Source organism: Somniosus microcephalus, chromosome 2, assembly GCF_052327205.1.
Source record: "Somniosus microcephalus isolate GS21.2 chromosome 2, FLI_Smic_1.0, whole genome shotgun sequence".
In the NCBI taxonomy this organism is placed as follows: domain Eukaryota; kingdom Metazoa; phylum Chordata; class Chondrichthyes; order Squaliformes; family Somniosidae; genus Somniosus; species Somniosus microcephalus.
Genome location: NC_140988.1, coordinates 304,200,949 through 304,223,616, shown reverse-complemented (window position 1 = coordinate 304,223,616; position 22,668 = coordinate 304,200,949). Strand labels below are relative to the sequence as shown.

At 42.9% G+C, this 22,668-nt stretch overlaps 1 protein-coding gene and 1 long non-coding RNA gene across 6 annotated transcripts in view; one reads left to right on the top strand and one right to left on the bottom strand.

Annotated features, from left to right (window-relative positions):
* celf4 (CUGBP, Elav-like family member 4) overlaps positions 1–22,668 on the top strand; it is a 635,318-nt gene that overhangs the window by 501,557 nt on the left and 111,093 nt on the right. The window lies entirely within an intron of this gene.
* Positions 1–22,668, bottom strand: part of LOC147123509 (uncharacterized) — a 31,817-nt gene that overhangs the window by 5,812 nt on the left and 3,337 nt on the right. Inside the window, exon 2 of the long non-coding RNA XR_015074602.1 lies at positions 9,037–9,156. This is a non-coding gene — a long non-coding RNA (uncharacterized LOC147123509). The remainder of the gene's footprint in view (positions 1–9,036; positions 9,157–22,668) is intronic.

The window sequence follows — 22,668 nt, the reverse complement described above, 5'->3', positions numbered from 1 at the left end:
ATTACATCTTTTATAATGGACTCTAGCATTTTCCCCACTACCAATGTCAGGCTTACCGGTCTATAATTCCCCGTTTTCTCATTACCACCTTTTTTGAATAGTGGGGTAACATTAGCTACCCTCCAATCCATGGGAACTGTTCCAGAGTCTATAGAATTTTGGAAGATGACCAGCAATGTATCTACTATTTCTAGGGCCACTTCCTTGAGTACCATAGGATGTAGATTATCAGGCCCTGGGGATTTATCGGCCTTCAATCCCGTCAATTTCCCTAACACCATTTCCCTACAAATGCTGATTTCTTTCAGTTCCTCCCTCTCATTAGACCCTATGTTCCCTGACATCTCTGGGAGGTTATTTGTGTCCTCCTTTGTGAAGACAGAACCAAAGTATGTATTTAATTGGTCCGCCATTTCTTTGTTCCCCATTATAAATTCCCCTGATTCTGACTGCAAGGGACCTATGCTTGACTTCACCAATCTTTTTCTCTTCACATATCTATAAAAGCTTTTACAGTCAGTTTTTATGTTCCCTGAAAGCTTACTCTCGTACTCTATTTTCCCCCTCTTAATTAATCCATTTGTCCTCCTTTGTTAAATCCTAAACTGCTCCCAATCCTCAGGTTTGCTGCTTTTTCTGGCCAATTTATATGTCCTCTCCTTGGATCTTATGCTATCCCTAATTTCCCTTGTTAGCCACGGTTGATTCACCTTTTTTGTTTTATTTTAATGTCAAACAGGATGAACAAAGTCTGTAGTTCATCCATGCAATCTTTAAATGTTTGCCATTGCCTATCCACTGTCAACTCTTTAAGTAACATTCCCCAATTAATCCTACCCAACTCGCGCCTCATACCATCGTAGTTCCCTTTATTTAAATTCAGGACCCTAATCGCTGAGTCAAATACTTCACTCTCCATCTTAATGAAGAATTCTATCATATTATGATCGCTACGCCCCAAGGGGCCTCGCACAACAAGATTGTTAATTATTCCTTTCTCATTACATAATACCCAGTCTAAGATGGCCCGATCTCTAGTTGGTTCCTCGACATATTGATCCAGGAAACCATCCCGTATACACTCCAGGAATTCCTCCTCCACAGTATTGTTACTAATTTGGTTAGCCCAATCTATATGTAGATTAAAGTCACCCATGATAACTGCTGTGCCCTTATTGCACGCATCTCTAATTTCCCGTTTAATGCAATTCCCAACCTCCGCATTACTGTTTGGGGGTCTGTATACAACTCCCACTAACGTTTTCTGTCCCTTGGTATTTCTCAGCTCTACCCATACAGATTCTACATCATCAGAGCTAATATCCTTCCTTACAATTGTGTTAATCTCCTCTTTAACCAGCAATGCTACCCCACCTCCTTTTCCTTTTTGCCTGTCTTTCCTGAATATTGAATACCCCTGGATGTTGAGTTCCCAGCCCTGGTCACCCTGGAGCCATGTTTCCGTAATCCCAATCATATCATATCTGTTTACATCTATTTGCGCAGCTAATTCATCCACCTTATTACGAATGCCCCTCGCATTAAGACACAAAGCCTGCAGGCTTGTTTTTTTTAACTCTCTTAGACCTTTTAGGATTACTGTATTATTTACTGTGGCCATGTTTGATTTAAACCCTTGATTACTCCGACTTCCACTTTTGCTTTTCTCCTTCCTGTCTTTTGCTTCTATCCTTGCTTCCCTTTCCTCTGTCTCCCTGCACAGGTTGTCAACCCCCTGCCATTTTAGTTTAAACCCTCCCCCACAGCACTAGCAAACACTCCCCCTAGGACATTGGTCCCAGTCCTGCCCAGGTGCAAACCATTCATTTTGTACTGGTCCCACCTCCCCCAGAACCGGTTCCAATATCCCAGGAATTTGAATCCCTCCCCCTTGCACCATTCCTCTAGCCACATATTCATCTGAAATATCCTTCTATTTCTACTCTGACTAGCACGTAATGAACCAATTGAATCATTTAAAATGCTTTCTGAAAAAAATTGTCCACTTTTTTCAACAGTAATTGAAGTTTCTAATTTGAAAATTAAGGTTTTAAACAAAATGTAAAATTACATATTCCATAATAACAGGATTAAATTTATTCCTTAAATGTTTTATTGTCTTCATTGAGGTCTTCACTTGAAGGCTTCAACTTGCCTTAAAAGCCTGGGCTTGAAATTAATATTTCGAGCTCACAGAACCTGGTGAAGGTTTCCAAGCATACCTGTGCATTTTGAGCATGTACAATGCACAACTTTCCCAGCATGCATCTGTGCAGCAGCAAGCGGTGACGTGGAAGCATTTTTAAAAATTCATTCACGGGATGTGGGCGTCGCTGGCAATGACAGCATTTACTGCCCATCCCTAATTGCCCTTGAGAAGGTAGTGGTGAGCCGCCTTCTTGAACCACTGCAATCCGCGTGGTGAAGGTACTCCCGCAGTGCTGTTAGGGAGGGAGTTCCAGGATTTTGACCCAGCGACGATGAAGGAACGGCGATATACTTCCAAGTCAGGATGGTGTGTGACTTGGAGGGGAAGTTGGAGGTGGTGGCATTCCCATGCGCCTGCTGCCCTTGTCCTTCTAGATGGTAGAGGTCATGGGTTTGAGAAATGCTGCTGAAGAAGCTTTGGTGAGATTCTGCAGTGTATCTTGTAGATGGTGCACACTGCAGCCACGATACGCCGGTGGTGGAGGGAGTGAATGTTTAAGGTGGTGGATGTGGTGCCAGTCAAGCCATTTGTCCCTTCAATCCTGTGAAGATTTGAGACTTTCTGTGCCTTTTTCTAAAAGACGTTTAAATAAACTGGAAATTCAATTCTGTATGCTTTATTTGAGGCAAGTGATGATATTTAAATTTATTAACAACACTGCTTTTCCATTGTGAACTGCTCAAAGACAAGAGTTCTGATTAGAGCAGATGTAGTTTCTTTGTTCATGCTTAGAAACTAAAACAAAACGACTCCACTTCATCATTGATGCCTTTATCCCCAGCAAAACTTTTGATTCTCCCATTCTGGGTTTCCCCCTGATATGACTTCACTTTCGCTCTCTTGTTAAAAGGGTGCTGATTTCATAGAATCATGCAGCACAGAAGGAGGCCATTCAGCCCATTGCGCCTGTGCTGGCTCTTTGAGCGAGCTATATAATTAGTCCCACACCCTGCTCTTTCCCCAGAACCCTGCATTTGTTTCCTTTTCAAGTATTTATCCAATTCCCTTTTGAAAGTTACTATTGAATCTGCTTCCACCACCATTTCAGGCAGTGCATTCAAGTTCATAACAACTCACTGCATAAAAAATGTTTCCTCATCTCTCCTCTGGTTCATTCACCAATTATCTTAAATCTGTGTTCTGTGGTTACCAACCCTCTTGCCAGTGGAAACAGGTTCTCCTTATTTACAATCAAAACCCTTCATAATTTTGAACACATTTATTAAATCTCCCCTTAACCTTCTCTGCTCTAAGGAGAACAAACCCAGCTCTCTACATAACTGAAGTCCCTCATCTTTGGTATCATTCTGGTAAATCTCTTCTGCACTCTCTCCAAGGCCTTGACATCCTTCCTAATATGAGGTGCCCAGAATTGGACAGAATACTTCAGCTGAGGCCTAATCAGTGATTTATACAGGTTTCGCATAACTTCCTTCTTTTTATTTATAGTCATAGAGTCATAGGGGGAGAAATTGGGTGAGTAGCGCCACCTGTTAGCGCCTAAAGAGGCAGTCAGTGGCTGTAGCGCCACTGGCTGCGTCTCCGGCGATATTCAGCAGGGGCGCTAATGATGGCGTTAGGCATTTGCGCTGCGCCGCCACCGCTGACGTCATCGGTGCGCGCAGCGCCCCATTCGTGCCCCGTTCGCAATATTTGGTAGCGAATGCCACAGTTGCGCCGCTCGCTACCCGCGCCCGGTTCACGGGGCCTTACTGTGCCAGCAGCGGCGCAAGTTAAGGTGGAGGTGCGGGGCGGCCGCTTTTTCGGCGGCCGCCTGCCAGCACCTCCGTCCCCGGCCTCCTAACCCCCACAGCATTGCCGGCTGTTTCCCGAGAGCCCGGCACTTCTCCTTGGTGCCGGGCTCATTTGCCGGCACTCGCGATCGGGGATCGCGCTGTTGCAGGCACCTCCCCCTTAACAGTGGGAGGAAGGCCTGCAGTACCGCAGCGTGCCGTGCCGCAGCATGTGGCGCTGCGATAATCAGTTTCAGCGCCCTAAGAGGGACGCGGAGCGCCTCGAGCCTCACCCAGTCTCCCTCGAGGGGCATTGAAACTGAATTTCTGGCGATCGGTATCACTCCGATCGCTGTGCTAAATCCTGCGCTCAGCCGACTTTTGCGCCACTTTGGCGCCCCAACCCAATTTCTAGGCCATAGAGTATACAGCACAGAAAGAGGCCCTTCGGCCCATCGCGTCCACGCTGGCCATCAAGCCCTGTCTAATCTAATCCCATTTTCCAGCATTTGGTCCGTAGCCTTGTATGCTATGGCATTTCAAGTGCTCATATCGAGCGCACAACTGGTTTAGCCATCCATGAACACATCTAGCCGGATAACATCAAGTGTTATCGGGCCTCCCTCTCCTCCACCAAAAACACCCACTACTCTAGGATCATGTTAGAGAACAAAGATAACTCGCAGTTTCTTTTCTCCACTACCCATCTCATTACACCCCTCTCCCCAGCAGCTCCCAACAACAAGTGTAAGAAGCTCATGGACTTCTTTATGACTAAGATTAAGAACATCCATTCAGCTGCCTCTACTGCTTTCCCACCCGCCTCATTCACCAAGCTAATGGGAGGCACAAAGGCACCCAATTTCGCCCCCTTTGTTTCTGGTGCTAACCCAAAAAAATACCAGAATTACTGTAATTAGATCATTTTCACAATTTGTCATGGTGGGATTTAAACTCACAACTTTGGGATTTGTTACTCCAATACAATACAATAATTATCCTTAGAGCCGAGAAGGCTAAGAGGAGATTAATAGAGGTGTTTAAAATCATGAACGATTTAGATAGAGTAAATAAAGAGAAACTGTTTCCAATGGCTGAAGGGTCGATAATGAGAGGGCACAGATTTAAGGTGATTGGCAAAAGAACCAGAGGTGACATGAGGAAAAACTTTTTTACGCAATGAGTGGTTAGGATTTGGAGTGCACTGTCTGATAGGATGATGGAAACAGATTCAATAGTAGCCTTCAAAAGGGAAAGAAGGAGAGAAAGAAATAAAGAAAGAAGTACTTTTGGAGTATAGTCACTGTTGTAATGTAGGAAGGGAATTGGATAAATACGTAAAGGAGAAAAAATTGCATGGATATCGGAAAAGAGTGGGAAAGTGGGGCTAACTGGATTGCTCTGGTGCAGACTCGATGGGCCGAATGGCCTCCTTCTGTGCTGTACTATTCGATGATTCTATACCATAATTGTACCTATAACCTAGCAAGAGCACTTTCTTGCTGTTTTTTTTTGTTCTAACCATTAGTTGTTTGGTAGTTTAATGGTTTGAAGTGATTTCATTTGGAAACAGTTTAGTGCTGTTTAATAATTTTATATTGAATCTATTCTTAATATTTTTTCCTCTGTAATGTAATTTGTGCTTGTTTCTTTTTATTAAAATGGCTAAGCTTTTAAATTAAAATTTCAGCTACTTACACTTTTAAAGCTTTGATTATAAAAATAATTCAGTTAACATTTGATTGTAGTTATAGTTGAGTTAATGTTTATTTTTACGGTTTGTTTTTTTTCAATAAAAATTGTCTTCATGCTTTTAATATAAAAGTGAGATTACAACACTTCGTGATGTGCCACAGAATCTACAATTCTTGCGATAGAATTTAGTTGGAGTTTCCACCAAAATTGGCCTTGAGGTGCCAGAAAATTCTAGGGACTCTGGCTGAAGAAAGATTAGAGACACAAAAACTGTACAACCGAGAGAGAAAGTATAGAGGCAACTGCACTTTGGTATATAAAGTGTTAAATAGCATAGCTAAAGTGAACCCAGAGTATTCAGTTTAGGTCAGTCAGGCCAGTAAATCAACAGGACTTAAGGACAATTATTATATATTAGGTTTGGTACGTGAGCACATATTTCATTGAAAACTTAGGAACAGGAGTAGATCATTCAGTTCCTCAACCCTGTTCTGCCATATAATTAGATCATGGCTGATCTGTACCTCAACTCCATTTACCCGCCTTTGATCCATATTCCTGTCGATCTCAGTGTTGAAAATTTCAATTGATCCAGCATCCACAGCACTTTGGTGGAGAGAGTTCCACATTTCCACTATCCTTTGAGAGTTACTAGCATCACCAAGAGGGTGAGAGAGTAAGGCAGAGAGAGAGACTTCATGTTGATGCTAGTTCAGTTTTCAAAGTAACACCAATTGAATTTTGAAGCCAACTCATAATGCACCTGTCTTTTGGGGATGTTTAGAAAAGCTAATTCCTTAGAAAGAGAAACCTTTGAAACTCTTTATATCAGCCTTCCCTTATTCCTACAGATTTTGAAAACCAACATTGCCAACACCTTATCATTACTTTTTGGTTTGCATCATCCTCTTTCTATCTTTTTCGACTATGGGCCTCAGTTCTTCACTTTGGTTCCACAATAAAAAAATTAACTGGACATTGTGACCTCACCATTCAGTACTATACTGAAATATAAATGATCCAACCAGATGGTCAGAAGACCTGCCTGTTGCTAGACTAAGCTGTTATCGACTGTGAACCCAAAACAGCCCACTCCATGACGGAATGGGCTATAAATCCACTGATAGGTGAAAACAGAGACCCCATCCCAAATTGTGGGAAGGTGTCATTAGCATAGCTGGGGCAGACCACTGGTACCTGCAAGGTTGCTTTAGCGGTGCCTGCCCTTCGCATTTTCTGGTCCTAATCCAGAGATTCATCAGGACTCTGCCTTGGTTTGATCAGAATTTCAGAAACTATTTCTTCCCCTTTCTTGTCATTCTGCAGTTAGGGGCAAATACCGCGTGGACTGCAGCAGTTCAAGAAGAAGGCTGACCACCATCTTCTCAAGGTGCATCTAGGGATGGGCAATAAATGCTGGCCTTGCCAGCAACGCCCATATCCCAAAAATAACATTTTGAATAAATAATACGCTTTACAGCCAATGAAGTACTTTTGAAGTGCAGTGTGATTGTGCCGCATCTTTTATGAGTGATATACTGGTGCAGTTTTAATAGCTACTTCCACAAATTGTGTGTTCCTTGAAGTGCACGTGTCAGATTGTAATAGTAAAGAGGAAATGAGGACCATAGCTGGAGTTAGCACGAAGATCACCACTCGCTTTAGGGTGGACTGTCATGTGCTCTGTTTTAGCTTGTTCTGTTAAGCTGGCGGACATTGAACTGGATAAGCTGAAGAACAAAATAACGGCTGGTTCCCTGATGGCTGTTTATAGTTAAGAGAAATTAATTCTGTCAGCCTCTATCTAGTGTCCAGTGGACAGTCCACACTGTCTGTGTTACAACTCTAAATGGCTTTAGGCTAAACCTGTATCTTCTGTTGTACAACACATTGTGATAGATGCACTTTTGAAAGCTAAAATAAGGGCAAATGTCACCAGTTGAATCCCTGTTAAAAATCAAAAGGCTACAAAGAATTATTAATTTTAATAGCCTTCCTGCATATTTACGTCTTTTTTTAAATTGCGGCCACCTGCTCCACAAGTGGAAGATGAGGGACAACCCAAAGTGCGACTGTGGCCATGAGTCTCAGACCATGGAACACATCACATCAACCTGCCCACCAAGAGCTGTTGCGGGAGGCACCTCATTTCTCCACTCGGCATCTCAGGAGGCCATCGAAAGGATAGCCAAACTAGACATCCCATTATAAGCTTTTCCTGTTGTATGAAACAACAACGTCTTTTCTTTTAATATTTTTTCAATTGCTAAAAAAAAAAATGCTCCCAAACATTTTCCTGCAAAGTGTCGCCAGCAGCAGCACGAAACTCCGAGCCTCTTTGCTGGCGAGCTGTCTGGGGACGCCCCATGGGTGTCCGCAGCTCACCGGTCTCATTTAATTAAGGTCCAGTGTCCAATATCGGGTGAGTCTTGGATCTATCTGCCAACGAATTTCTATGCCAATTGGTGCCAATGGCTTTTCCTAGACAGGCTGATAAATTGTTTATTGCTTTCCATCCTTAAAAACACACGTTCTATGTCTAACCCATTATAATTTTAGCCACCTTTCATCTTAGTTTAAAAAAAAAAAACTTTTGTGTCTACACTGCTTTATAACCCCCAGCATCTTTTCCAAATCTTTTCTGTGGCAAACTGGTCAAAAAATCCAGTAAAGTGTCAATCATATATCACATTTCTTTATGTACAATAGTGGGCACTAATCTTTTGCCTTGCTTATTCTGTCATGCTTTGGGGGAGTATTTAGTACAGATTGTATTTACTAATTAGAGTTGCCAAGCACTAATTAAGGTTGCCGTCCACATGTGGCAGGGATTGGACCATACCTTGAAACCTGCCTCTTGAACTTTCACTGGGATTTTCCCAGTCTCCTGCCAAAACTTCGGTGGAAGATCAGCGTAACTCACGAGAGAGGACATAAACAGTTAAGAACTTGCCTGGAGGTGCTGAAACAGATACCTGCAGGTTTAACACTCAAGCGCTGATTAGATGCAATTTTCATGGCGCAGTTAATGTGAGCTCCATGCAACCACTTCCGCTGAAGGTGTGGGATGGGCTGGCTGGCACAAAGTGGCAGGTTTCAGGATGGCTCAGGGACCGAGTGAGAGGGCACACAGGTTCTCGGACGCGATACTGGAGGTACTCGTGGAGGAGGTCCAGAGGAGGAGGGATGTCCTGTACCCGCAAGGGGGAAGGAGTCCACCTTGCCCTCCTGTCCCTCTCTCCTGCAGCAGCTGGTGCTGCTCTGCCTGGCCTCTTGTCCTCCTCCCATTCCTCGTCCAGACCAAGGGGGACCTCTAGCAAGATGCCCATGACCAAGCACTCCCTTTCTCCTGGTGACTTTTATAAGATGTCCAATAAGGTGGAGTAGTACAGCACTCACTCTTTTTAGGTGAAGTCCTCAGATAATTTCAGAAATAAACGTTGATAAATTGTTGGTGAAATCTTGACAAAGTGTCCCAGAAAGTCTCCCGATGTGTTTCAAAAGTTCTCTTCAAACCTCCTGCAGAAAGTGAACAGTAAAAAGTGAGTGTGCCTTTAAGTAGCATTTGAAATCCTCAGCAACGACTTGTTTGTTCCCAATCAGCTGGTTACTGTTAGGAGAGGGCGTTAGGTCAAGCACTATCCACCAAAATGCCGTGCAGCCTTGTTAATGAGCGCTAGCAGGCGATTTATGTGGCAACCAGCCCCTTAACGATACTCCGGGCGGCCATTCCTAGCAAAAGCTTCAACTCCTTTACCAAGAGGGCGTCTTACGCTAAACACAGGCTAAACTGGTGTTTCAGCTGAAGACACCATCTTGGCCACCTCAAAGGCTCTTTAGCGACTGAAGGAGCCCTTGAAAATCACCCCCAAAGACTTTTGAGGACCAATTTTCTAAGGGGGGAAAATTCGGTGGCGCCCCGTGCTGTAAATTCAGAGGTAGCGCCCCAAGGAGGAGGTGGGGCGCTACTGGAAGCGCTCCCCCTCCTTTCTGGGGCACTACCATTGAATATCGCGGCGCGACATACAACAGCGCCGCGGTATTGCAGGCCTCCCTCCCCTGATTAAAGGGGAGGGGCCTAGTGCAGCACGCACCGGGGCCCTGCTGGACCACCGGGGAGCGGGGTGCCGGGAAAACAGCCCGGCACTCAAGAGGAGTGCCGGGCTGACTGATCGCGGCCAGCTCCCTGCATAAAAAAGCGGAAGGGGGCAGGTGTTGGCAGGCAGCCAAAATAAAATGGCCGCCTGGCACCTGCCCTTTAATTTGCGCCGGCGCCGCTGCAAAAGCGCCACCCTGACCCTGTCAGACATATCATCTGGCGGTATGTATGGGGACGCGACCGAAGTTTGCAGCCGGGGCGCGAGCGGGGCGCTGCGCACGGTGATGTCATTGCCAGAAGCGCAGCTACGCAGGGCGCTACCAGCTACCGCTGCCGCTAACCTCCCGCTGAATTTCATGGGAAGTGTTAGCGGTGCCGCGCCCAGACACTAGGGGTTTTGCGCCTCATTAGTGCCCCCCAGGGGCACTAACAGGAGGTGCAAAACAATCCAATTTTTCCCTCTAAATGTACTCCCAGTACAGAGTCTCCCCCACCAAGATCACCTTTCAGAAAATCTCTGGTGTGCTGCTTACAACTTTTGGTCCATTAATGGATGGAAAACCCTGGGCGAATGCCTGCGATTTTTTCAAAATATGGCTCCATACCAGGAACATCCAATCAGAAAATTGTCCCTTTGGTGTCCAGTCTTCATTTTAGAAATTTATGGGCAGCCCATTCAAAATCCAGATTATCTGGTTCAACATCAGATGGATAGCAACCTGAAGACCTAGCTCTTCTCATTATCAATTCTAGGAAATATATTTAGAAACTGGATCAGTGACAAAATAATTTGCTGCCAGTGTTCATCTGGTTGTTGCAGATATCTGGCTACACCACTGTTGATCAACTAGATGCGTGTGTCACTGCTGGAGCACAAGGGCTTTTCTGGTAGAGCGCTTGACATTAACAGGACTTGAGCAAAGTGTACACGGCTGCATAGCTTCAATGTTCGTGGTGCAGCTCTTGTCAGTATTCAGTACACCTGCAGGGTTGTTAATGATGAGCTGTACCACCTTAGACGAGTTGAATTAGTTGATTTTCCTAACCTTTGTGAAATGAAGTCGCCGCCTTCTCCACAAACAGCAGCAACTTTCCAGAGATATTCAGAGGGCACTAATCATCTCACCATGCAGCGACAGGAAATCTTTAGACACAGAAACACAGTGCTGTATCTGTCAGCAGGGACATGGGCAAACTACAATTCACACTGTCAGAGCACAAATCCCAGGAAGGAAAACAAAAAATTCTTTAATAATGTTTTTTAAAAATATTTTCCGTCCTAAACGAGCCATTCCTGTTCTTCTGCATCCAGTCTGATTGCACATTGGGGGTGAAATTCGTCACGGGTGGTAGTGCAAAATGAGCACTAGTGAATCGGCAGCCCGTTTTACACAACACCCTAAAGAAAATCGGGCAGAGTTTAAAACCGGCTGCCAATTCGCTATCACACATTTTGCGCTACTGCCCGTGATGAATTTCTATCCTACTTTCTTTTCAATCTCATATAAGTGCACTTGCTGTAAAATTGTAGGAGAAAAGAGATGGTTTTAAGGCAGGTATTCGGGATTAAAAAGATCGAGCTGTCAGGCCAAACAAAGTAGTGAAGCAGGCTTCAATGGGCCAAATGGCCAACGCTTGTTCTAAAGGGGAGGCATCATCTTCCCCTAATGAAAATGAAAAAGATTCACAGCAAGAACCACAGATCCAATTCCACGAAAGTTTCCAACAAATTAGACAGCATCACCAGGAATTTTCGTGGGGATTCTCCCAATCTCCCACCGCGACATCAGTTGGAACTCTGGAGAAATGGAGTAAACAGCCATTTCTCTGCGGTTCCTGCCAATCTTTTGTTGAAATTACAGTGGGAGATCAGGGGAATTCCCCACAGAAATTCTACCCCAATGTTGTGTTACATATATTTTTGGTGTCAATTCTTGCCTCGTAATAAGACTATGTCGTTGCGAGAAGGTGGTCAGTTTTTTCATGGAAAGGACGAGGTCTAATATTAAAGCCAATATGAGAACTGTTTAATGGGCTACATGTACATTGAAATGTTCATTTTAACAGTATTGATTATGTTATCTTAGGTCATAGTCCATAGAGGTAAAGTGGGAAAGATCAGCTGAAAATGTTCATGTTTAGCAATATTTAAAAATTGACTTTTTAAATTGTGCTGATATATTAAATCTATACATCAGCATATATTGATGTGAATTACTTACTAACAGTTCACCTATTATTCATAAACATTATTGTTACATGGTTAGCAGGCATCTAAATATAATTTGATTAGCATTCATATAAGTTAAAAGCAAACTGTACTGTAAAGCATATCTAATCTTACAGGCAGGTATTCTGTAGTGTTGAAAATGGGTTAGTGTGTGAATTTCAGTTACCTATACACATGAGGAGATGTAATATTAGGTGACTGTATTTTCCATTTTTGGTTGACCTTTTTGCAGCCTGCACTTCAGACTGGATTTCACGACTCCTCTATGCTTCACTATGAATTCGGTTTCAAACCACCTGAGGTTTTGGTGAGTTTGGACTCAAGCAGCCCATTTACGTCAGTCAGTGGGCCTCACGTCGTCTTCTGTATTCCACATCACTTCACACTCCATCTGTTGCCACAACCCCAACCCCTCCTCTGTCTAAAGTTCGCAGTGGGATCGCACGGAGCACTGATGATGGTCGGCATCCTGCACAGTTCATTTGTGCTCAGCAATGTTGAGTTTTGTACATATGTTTCTACCTTTATCTATCTATCTATACAGATATATAGATACACCACATGTACATCTTGCTGTATAGAAATACTTTGACGATAAATGCAATTACATCAGTGTTTGTCAAGTGTGCAGCACATACACATCAATTAACATCTTACAATTATTTAGACGTACATGATGTCAATATTCAAAAGATATGAAACTGCCTTTCAACCAAATATTCAGGGTAGTTTATTTTTTCCAATTTGCATTGGTCTGTTTGCATGCCTGATTATAGAATTCCCAAAGCTGTCTTCTATGGCGAGCTGCGGTCCGGATATTGCAATAGTGATGGGCAGATGATACACTAAAGGCCACCTTGAAATCTTACAGTATTAACCCCAGCACCTGGGAAGACACAGCCACCAAAAGATCAGGATGGCAACATGTCTGCCAGGTTGGATTGAATGATTTTGAGGCCATAAGGTTACGAGATCTGGTTGCCAAATGCCTGGCACGCGAGGCAACTCAACTATCCACCTAATTTGGCTTTCAGTGCAACATGTGAGGCCATATTTTTCCGTCTAGAATCGGGCTCTTCTCCCATCAGAGCACCCTTAACAACTGAGACTCACCCATCGATTCGACAGGAGACTCCACCACTGCAGCCACTGGTCTTAGACAGTATCTGTGGAGCTCAATGGGCAGTCAGCAGCCCAGAGCTATGCTGCCAATTGTGTATCAATGCAGGTCACATGGAGGTCAGGGTCAATCCTTGGATGCATAAACAGCTCTGCTGCCTGGCAGCTATTTTTTAATGTTATAAGAGAGTAGGAGGGAGTGACCACTTTATTATAACATTAACAACATTGGAAATTAAATTACTCCCAATGCACTAACAGAACATTAAATGGGAATTTAAATTTTTGCTTTTTTTTTGCACATTAGCTTTATTCAGCATACTTTCTGGAATATTGTGGGGGGTTTTATTCACTCACGGAATGTGGGCATCGCTGGCAAGGCCAGCATTTATTGCCCATCCCTAATTACCCTTGAGAAGGTGGTGGTGAGCCACCTTCTTGAATACAACTGAGTGGCTTGCTAGGGCATTTCAGAGGGCAGTTAAGAGTCACATGTAGGCCAGACCGGGTAAGTACGGCAGATTTCCTTCCCTAAAAGACATTAATAAGTCAGATGGGTTTTTCCGACAATCCAGTAGTTTCATGGTCATTATTACTGATATTAGCTTTTTATTCCAGATTTATTTAATTAAATTTAAATTCCCCAGTGGTGGGATTTGAACTTATGTCTCCAGCTGACGAAGTTTTTCTGGATTACTAGTTCCGTAACATAACCACTATGTTCCCATACCCCTTGTGTGCATTAGGACACGCTAAAGGAACTGCATAACTGATGTCAATTAAACAGCATCTATCAGAATACTCTTTAACTAGCTAAGCAGCCACTTAACTAGTATAAATAGTGCACTATGGGCCAATTCATCTTTGGAGTACACAATTTCTGTAAGAAATGGAGGGCGAGCACATAAGGCAGAAGCCAAGATTTTAAAATCAGGATTGCCAATTGTAATAGACTATAGAAAGGCACAGTGAAATGCTTTGTATGTAGTGGAGGAGCAAGCTGCCAGTGCCTCGAGGGTGAAGCAAGCGTGGGAGGCCATCACACAGAAGATCATCATGAGGTCCTGTACCTGGAGACACTGGATGGATATCTGGAAGGTCTCAGACTTGAAGAAAAGTACTAAGGTGAGAAATAAGACTGAGGTTGATTAAACATAGTCTGCTATACACCAAAGATGCCAATTATCTCAATAGCCACTGATGGCAATCAAAGTAAGTTACAGATATCAAACAAGCTTGGGTGAATATACTAAACCTGAATTGACCCAATAACTTGCTGCAAAAGGAACACACAGGGAAGCAATGAGCATAAAATAGAACCTAGAATGATGTTAGATTATGACCAAAGATTAGAATTATTCACACACACTTCTGACAATTACAATGCACTCAGTCATCTCTCAAGCATTCACACAAACCTTCTCTAGGCAAGGTACTTTACATTCAGGTAAACTGTGTATAAGGCTATAAATTATGCCATTGCCTAGAATACACAGCAAAAAATATTCACTCATTCAACACATATTTATCTTTTCCTTACGGAAAAGTAGAAGGCACAAAGTGCAGATGGGTGAAGAGACTCAATAGGTCAAGCCTCTCACTTTCATGGGAAGATATAATTCTGCATGGGTGATGACAAGCTAGAGGACAGGGATTCACTACTTTTATGCAATTGCATACCTTCTCTATGAAGATCTGTCTTAGCAGGTATAATGATTGCGCTATAAGATGTGCCATGCACTTTCTCTGCACCACAACATACCTAGCTTATCGTATTGACTAATTATTTGCCTACATAATAACAGTGACTGCACTTCAAACATAATTCATTGATTGTGAAGTACCTTGGGAGATAAAAAGGTGCTATATAAATGCAAGTTCTTTTTTTTTCTCTGTCATGTGCTTTTTTTCTTCTTGTTACAGATATGCTGCAACCCCAGAAATAGCAAGTCAACCAGCATCATTACACCATTCAGCATTATAATCACTCGAAGCATACACCAGCCTCTGATTTTACAGATATAAAGGAAGAATTGCAGGGTGAATCATCTCACACTAGTGTGGAAAGGACAGGCAAAAGCTAAGGAAGAGTTGCCCATTGCTTATCAGAGGCATAATATTCCCACAAGCCCTGCTGAGTCACTTTTTGATTCCAATCTCATGCGAACATCTATAAAACAGATGAGCAAGGGTTCGCTAGTTGCTTGCCTCCTCGCAGACCATGCTGCAAACTGGGTTCACTAAAGCGGACAGATTCTACTACCCAGTTGGGCACTGTCATGAAGCAAGGGTTATGAGCTCTGCAGGCTACCATTAAGCAGCATATAGAATCGGTGAAATTGGCAGGGGAGACCTCAGGCATGCGGGCAGTAAGCACAATTGGAGTATCTGTCAAGAATGCTCCCATTGATGATGCTGTGGCATCGAGGTCCAAACTGAAAGATATAATAGCCCCCTTCCATGCACCAGGAGAAATGCCAGAGAACCATGAGTGAGGAATTCAGAGACTTTCATGGCACTACAACAGTTGGCATAAGGACTTGGCCACCAGCTAACGGTATGTAGTCAAAAGCACAAAGGAGGCGGGTGGCTTTCAGGATAGACATGATCATCTCAGGAAGCCTGCACACTCCTCTTTCTAGTAGTACATTGTGTAGATGAGTGTGATACACTAGTTTATGCCTCTCGAGGAGTAGGTACAGCAGCACCTAGTGTTAAACACAGGGGGTGAATTGAAATGAGGGTTCTTCCACTTGTTCATGTAACTTTGGCAGAAGAGCTGAAGAAAACACAATAACAGCATATCTGGTTCCTGCGGCCCTGCTGTCAAAGTTACAGTGGATGGGCGGTAGAATCCCTGTGGAAATTGGCTCTCGTAGTTTACCATCACTGTTGTTTTCAATGAATGCAAAATGCATTTACAGATTAAAGGCTGGTCTTAAGGGAAGAACTGGCAAACCCACGCAGCTTCCTGCAGAGGCCGGTGGGCTTCATCTCTGCCTTCACTTCCTCCTGTGCTTGTGACCGCTCATTTTCTAAAAAAGTTTTCAAAATCATTCGATGGCTATGTTGTGCAATGTGCAAGCATACCACTATCATTCTGTGACTCTCCTTGGGGCATATTGTGGAACAACCCTGCTCCCGCTGAGTCCAAACAACTGTCATTCGAACGTGCCAAGTGTTTGCTTTCATATCTCTCAAAGGTGCTTTGTTGGGGAGACAGATGTTGTGGAATGATGTCATGAGCTGCATCATGAATGGGCAAACTTAATCTCCAGAGATCCAACTGTTCAACATGTCTTCAATCTGTGATGAGTGGAGAGTTATGGCCACGATGCACTCCTTGAAAATCGTATATTCACTTCCATAATTATCTGGCAGTGGTTGCAGATTTCTTGGCTGTTAGTTGAGCTTTTACACAGGTGCTTGAATGGGCACAGGGAGGCTGTCGATGGTGCCCTGTACCCTGGGAATTCCAAATCTTTGGAAAAAACCCTGTCAGCCTCTCTTGTTGTTGCAGCATGGCAGCACTGATTTTTATGTATTCACCAACATATCCAACCAGGGCATCTGTAATTGGGTAATGCAGCAATGAAATGCATACTGACTGATCCTTGCCAAATCTCCTGCTACTGCCACGAAGGTGCAAGTGGCATTGCCACTTTTACCGCTACCTGGCAGTGCGGTGCTAATATCACAGGTCTGGTTTCAGGAGATGGCTTCCATGGTAATGTGTCAAACGTTGCTATTAATTGAGATTGAGGGAGTTCTGCCCATGATTGCCATGGATCTGTAGCTTCAGACCTTCATGGCTTTGCTCTTTCTTCTTCTTTAACATATTCAACCAATTAAAACTATTTGATGCACCCATGGTGATGTGTGGACTGAAATTCTTTACAATGCCTCGTGCTCTGCTCTGTGCTGGATCTTTGCCAATTCTCTCCGCTGCCTTAATGGGACCCTTATAGTGGTCATCGCACACACACTGTGAACTGGAAGGCAACCATGTGGAGAGTTGCACCGTCATCATTAATTGGTTCTTAACAAGCCAACAAATCATTAACATCTAATCTGTGCATTAAACTGATGCTGTCCCAAGAGGAATTTTTGGAATGTGCCATTAATGCTAATGTACCAGATTACTATACATTAGCACATTTTATGCATGTGGTAGCTCTAACGCAAAGAGTAACTTCAGCCTCGCTTAAAAGTTCATTTTATAAACTGTTCAAGGGGTCCAAAAACTTGACACTGGGCTGGAGTTATATTACACCCAATACAAACACAAACCATTGTGAGATGCCCTCTGGGGGTGGGGCACTCTCACACCACTTGGCTTTGTTACACTCAGATCAGATCAAGACCTGACTCCCACGTCATACTGCCACTTTCAATGCACTGTATCTCATTGCTAAAATGGTAGTTTATTTGCATCTTTATTGAGCTGTATAACATGACCATGAATCTTGTGCAGATTTACTTTTTCTCTCATTTTAAGAATCATTTCCAAGCAGGTTATCAATGACAAGCCTCATCTGTTTTATCTCCTCAATTACATTAAATGCTCATCCAGTTTATTTTTTATTATTATTCCTAGCAAACATAATTTAGAGAAAATTGACTAAATGATAGTGTATGGTCCTGAATTTCCCCAGTTGTCCCATTCACCCATCACCCCTGTGCTCACTGACAAGCAACGCCGCAATTTTAAAATTCTCATCCTTGTTTTCAAATCCCTCTATGGCTTCCCCCTTCCCTATCTCTGTAACTTTCTCCAGCCCCACAACCTCCAATTCTGGCATCTTGTAAGCTTTTGGTCACCAAATATCTCCTTATGTGACTCGGTCTCAAATCTTGTTTGATAACGCTTCTGTGAAACATTTTGTGACATTTTACTACATTAAAGGCACAATATAAATGCAAGTTGTTGTTACATTTTTATGTCTAATATATGAAAATCCAATTATTTTTTTTAAGGAAAGCACCACAATAATCATGAACTGGCTTTTATCCAGCCCAATGCATTTTAACAGATATATAAAATAATAATTGTTAATGTAAAATAGTGATGTGGTTACTTCATATATCTTGCATAAAATGTTAGGACAAGATATTAAACACATTCGAACCAGAAACCCTTAAGCACTGATTTTATTTTTAAATACTTTTTGGCAATTTTGTTTTAATTGCCAGTATTTTTAAAGCTTTATTTTTCTGCTGGAGCTGTCCCTCAGTGGGATAGGTGGTGGTGGTGGTGGGGGTGGGGTGGTGGCTGTGGGGGAAGAGGGGGCGTCAGGGCTATTAGTGCAGAATGACATGGGTTATGAGTTTCCCTATGACTGTTGGCAGTGCCATTTCATAATTAGCAAATAAGAGATGTACGCTGTCATCTCACATTGTTCCTCCCAAATTTCCACTGGTAATAGTTGTGAACCATGATTAACAGTATTTTCTGGTGATGATTGGAAATTCAACTGAAGTGTATCAGTTTGACAGAATGTAAAACTGATTTATCTATTGGTCAGTTGGAAAATGACGGTAAAAAGGGTACTGTTAATGGCCGGTTTGTAGGGACCAGGAGGACAGGATCTAAGGGCTTTTCATACTCGGGCAAGAATATATGAAACATATTCCTAAAAGCTACAGACAGGTTTGCTCAAGACTCGAATCTTGCAGCCATGTACGACAGGAATTCCCTGCTCTCCCACCTACACACGCATACACAAAGATACACTTTGGTCCAAAACAAAGAGGAACTTTAACCTGCTGTACATTGCAGAAAATTATAAGATTTTTTTAATAGAAACTAAACCATAAGTACTCCACCACAGAACTTTACTGCATAGCTTTGAGGATATGTTTTAAATTATATGCCATTCCTTGTGATGATCTAAGCAATGTTGTTACTCCATGCCAGCTGAGTAAGATCTGCTGAGTAACACCTATGACCCCATAAGAGCTTCCTATACCTGCATAATGAATTATAATTGCCTCCAATGACATTTTTCTGAACAATTAAGGAAACTTTTAAAGTCAGGGTCAGATCTGAAGTTTGACTACAGATCAAACTCTGATCTGACCACGAGTCTTAATTGGCTCAGCAGTCTCCAAAGAGGAATTTGGAAGACCTAGAAATAGAAACTATTCAGATTGAAACATCTGAAATTAAGTCAAGGTTCCCAAAGTTCAGTCCTAAATTTTGATAAATATGAGACGGGTTCATGTATTTTTTAACTTGCGGCATGAAGCACAAAAAGGAAAAGCTTATTCCCTGGGAGACCTTCAGGGCTACGTCTTCACTCTGTCACTCAGGTCATGTAATAAACTTTTATACATCAGTTATCACATAGGTTGAAACACTAATGGAAGATAAAAAAATGTTTTATTTATGTCTAAAGTCCGAACCAGCAGCAGCGCCTCACCCAACGCCAGCACATAACAGAAAATCAGGGGGCGTGCTGCCCATGGGTCTCCATCCATTGAAATCCATGGAATAAGTTATGTAATGACATTGATATGCACTGTGGGAGTCAAGATGCCTCGCCATTAGCCTAGACTTGGAAAACTCACCACATAATTAGTTGCTTTGTATCTGTCAGCTCTCCGCTAAGGAATGCTCCTCCCATTGCATTGCATCCTTATTAGTGGTGACCTCAAGTCAGATGTCATTCTGTACTATTAAGTTTTGTGTTGCAATGTCTACATTAGCACTTATTTCTAAGCACAGGATATACACTGTAGTAACAATGTAAGGAATGGTCACGTGAAGGGTATTTATGCCATTTGAGGCTTTAACATAAGTAGTGAGGAGGGAGGGGCTTGTGAGGGAAAATTCTGACAGGTGCCGTTTTGTTTCATAATTTTATTGTGTTATTTCTGCTTTGCCAGTCTGAATAACTATTTAGATTGTAACTGTATAACTTATTCTATGCATTAAGCATGCATGGCTTGGAGGTTTCGATTTTAAACATTTGTGAACTGTTCTTTGCGAACTGTAGGTGCATTCCTGCAACATACCAAAAGTAAAGAAAGAGTACCTTGATAGTTGTACCATTAACATTGTCAGCTATTTGTGCATTATTCTGTGTTATATGTCAGCAACATCTGGGAGGTAAAAGGAGAAGGTTTGTTGGTACAATGTAAGCTTTCCAACTAGACAGTCTGGCTATACATTGTAAAGAGAGCAAAGGTAATTCTAGGGGTTTGCACTAGGTCAAAACAAAGGACAGTTTGCTAAGAGATTAAAAGGCCATACCAATCGGGTTTTTTAACCAATCTAATATAACCTGAGAATGCTCAAGTAAGCTAGTAAATATAACACAAAACTGAGATCTGATCCACTGTTAGAGATTCCATGAGAAGTAGCCCACATCCCAACCTATTAATGGCAAGTGATCCAGTTGGCACAATGGGAATGGATGCAATGGCATCCATTGCTGACAGTTACCATGGTTAAATTTGACATGGGGCTGGATTTTCCCAATGGGGGTGCGTTGGAGGCGGAACTGCCGCTTGTCGGGTTTTAGTCCCGCCTCCATCGACTTGCGGCCAACCCACGCTATTTTTCCTCGATTGACCTTGTTAAGCCCACCCAGCGGGCTTAGCAGGCCAATTAAGGGGAAGCCAGTTACAGAGAACGTCAGCGTATGACGTTTCATCTGTCAAAATTTTTTCAACAGATGAATTGTCATCATTTGACAGCTATCTGAAGCTGTCAAACACTGACATTCTCTGTTGTTTGATGAGTTCTTGTATTCAAGACTCATCAAAACTCTTTTGTGAGCAGAAAGCAGATGCCTGTTGCATCGGAGAATGCAGCAGCCATTCTGTCATCTCTGCCGGTGAGGTGCGAGACTCTTCGGTTTCCCAACTGTTGAAGCCTGCAGGAAGAAACAAAGGTAAGTAAACATTTTCTATCACTTTTCACTCACCTCACATACTTACCTCTCCACACTTGCACCCATCACTTACCTCCACAGCGCATTTTTGCATCCCTCTGACCCCCGCACACCCACTGCTTGCCTCGGTGACCCTGGCGGGGTTTCCCGACGTCGGGAAGTCTGTGCCTCTGCTGGAAAAATGGGGATAATCCTCTTAACTGCCTGTTAACTCCTGCTTCCAGGAGATGGGACCCAGCGCAGGTCGGCTACCCACCTCCTGGGAAGATGGCACGGAGGTGGGTTGGGGACGGGATGGATACCCGCCCCCAGATTCTGCCATTTTCCTGGCAAAATCCAGCCCATGATCTCAGTCTGAGATAAACCAGTAAACAAGTATGCAACTTTAAGAGGGCCAACTTCAAGGCAATGATGGAAGAACTTGAATAGATCAGCAGGAGTAGAAAACTTTAGTTGAGGGCAAGTGCTTTAAGGACATACAAGATTGATTCCTGGGATGAGAGGGTTGTCCTATGAGGAGAGATTTAGTAGAATGGGCCTATACTCTCTGGAGTTTAGAAGAATGAGAGCTGATCTCATTGAAACGTATAAAATTCTTAAAGGGCTTGGCAGAGTAGATGCTGAAAGGTTGTTTCCCCTGGCTAGAGAGTCTAGAACTAGGGGTCATAGTCTCAGGATAAGGGTCGGCCATTTAGCACTGAGATGAGGAGAAATTTCTTCACTCAGAGGGTTGTGAATCTTTGGAATTCTCTACCCCAGATGGCTGTGGGTGCTCAGTCGTTGAGTATATTCAAGACAGAGATCGATAGATTTTTGGGCACTAAGGGAATCCAGGGATATGGAGTTAGGGTGGGAAAGTGGAGCTTTTTTTATTCATTTATGGGATGTGGGCATCGCTGGCAAGGCCAGCATTTATTGCCCATCCCTAATTGCCCTTCAGAAGGTGGTGGTGAGCTGCCTTCTTTAACCGCTGCAGTCCGTGCTGTCCCACAGTGCTGTTCAGTAGGGAGTTCCAAGATTTTGACCCAGCGACTATGAAGGGTCGGCGATATACTTCTAAGTCAGGATGGTGTGTGACTTAGAGGGGAACTTGGAGGTGGTGGTGTTGATGTAGAAGTGTAGCCATGATTTTATTGAATGGCGGAGCAGGCTTGAGCGGCCGTATGGCCTACACCTGCTCCTATTTTTTATGTTCTTGTAAGTACATTTCAAGGACTAGTAAGTGCAGATTAAAGAAGCATGACCATAAATGGTGTAATAAGACAATACAAAGAGAAATAAGTGAGAAAAATAAATTCCACAAAGCCAAAGGAGAAAGAAGATAGACCCTTGAAAAGAGTGTAAAGTAGGGCAAAGAGAGTACTAGAAATGAGGAAGCTATAGAAGCCAAGTACAATAGTAGAAATCATTCAATTATAACAGCAAGAGGGTTATCAAAGAAAAATTGAGGACCCTTAAGGATAAAAAAAAGGGTTAAAACTGAAAATGTACTAAAATTAATTCATATATTAAATGATTACTTTCTGGAAGTATTCACTAGAGAAAATACAGTAGAACAAAAAGAAGTTGTACTACTAAACGTATGACTATATAATGCAATGAAACGCAGCAAACAATTTGCACACAGCAAGGTCCCACAAACAGCAATGAGATAAATGAGCAGATAATCTGTTTTAGTGATAAAG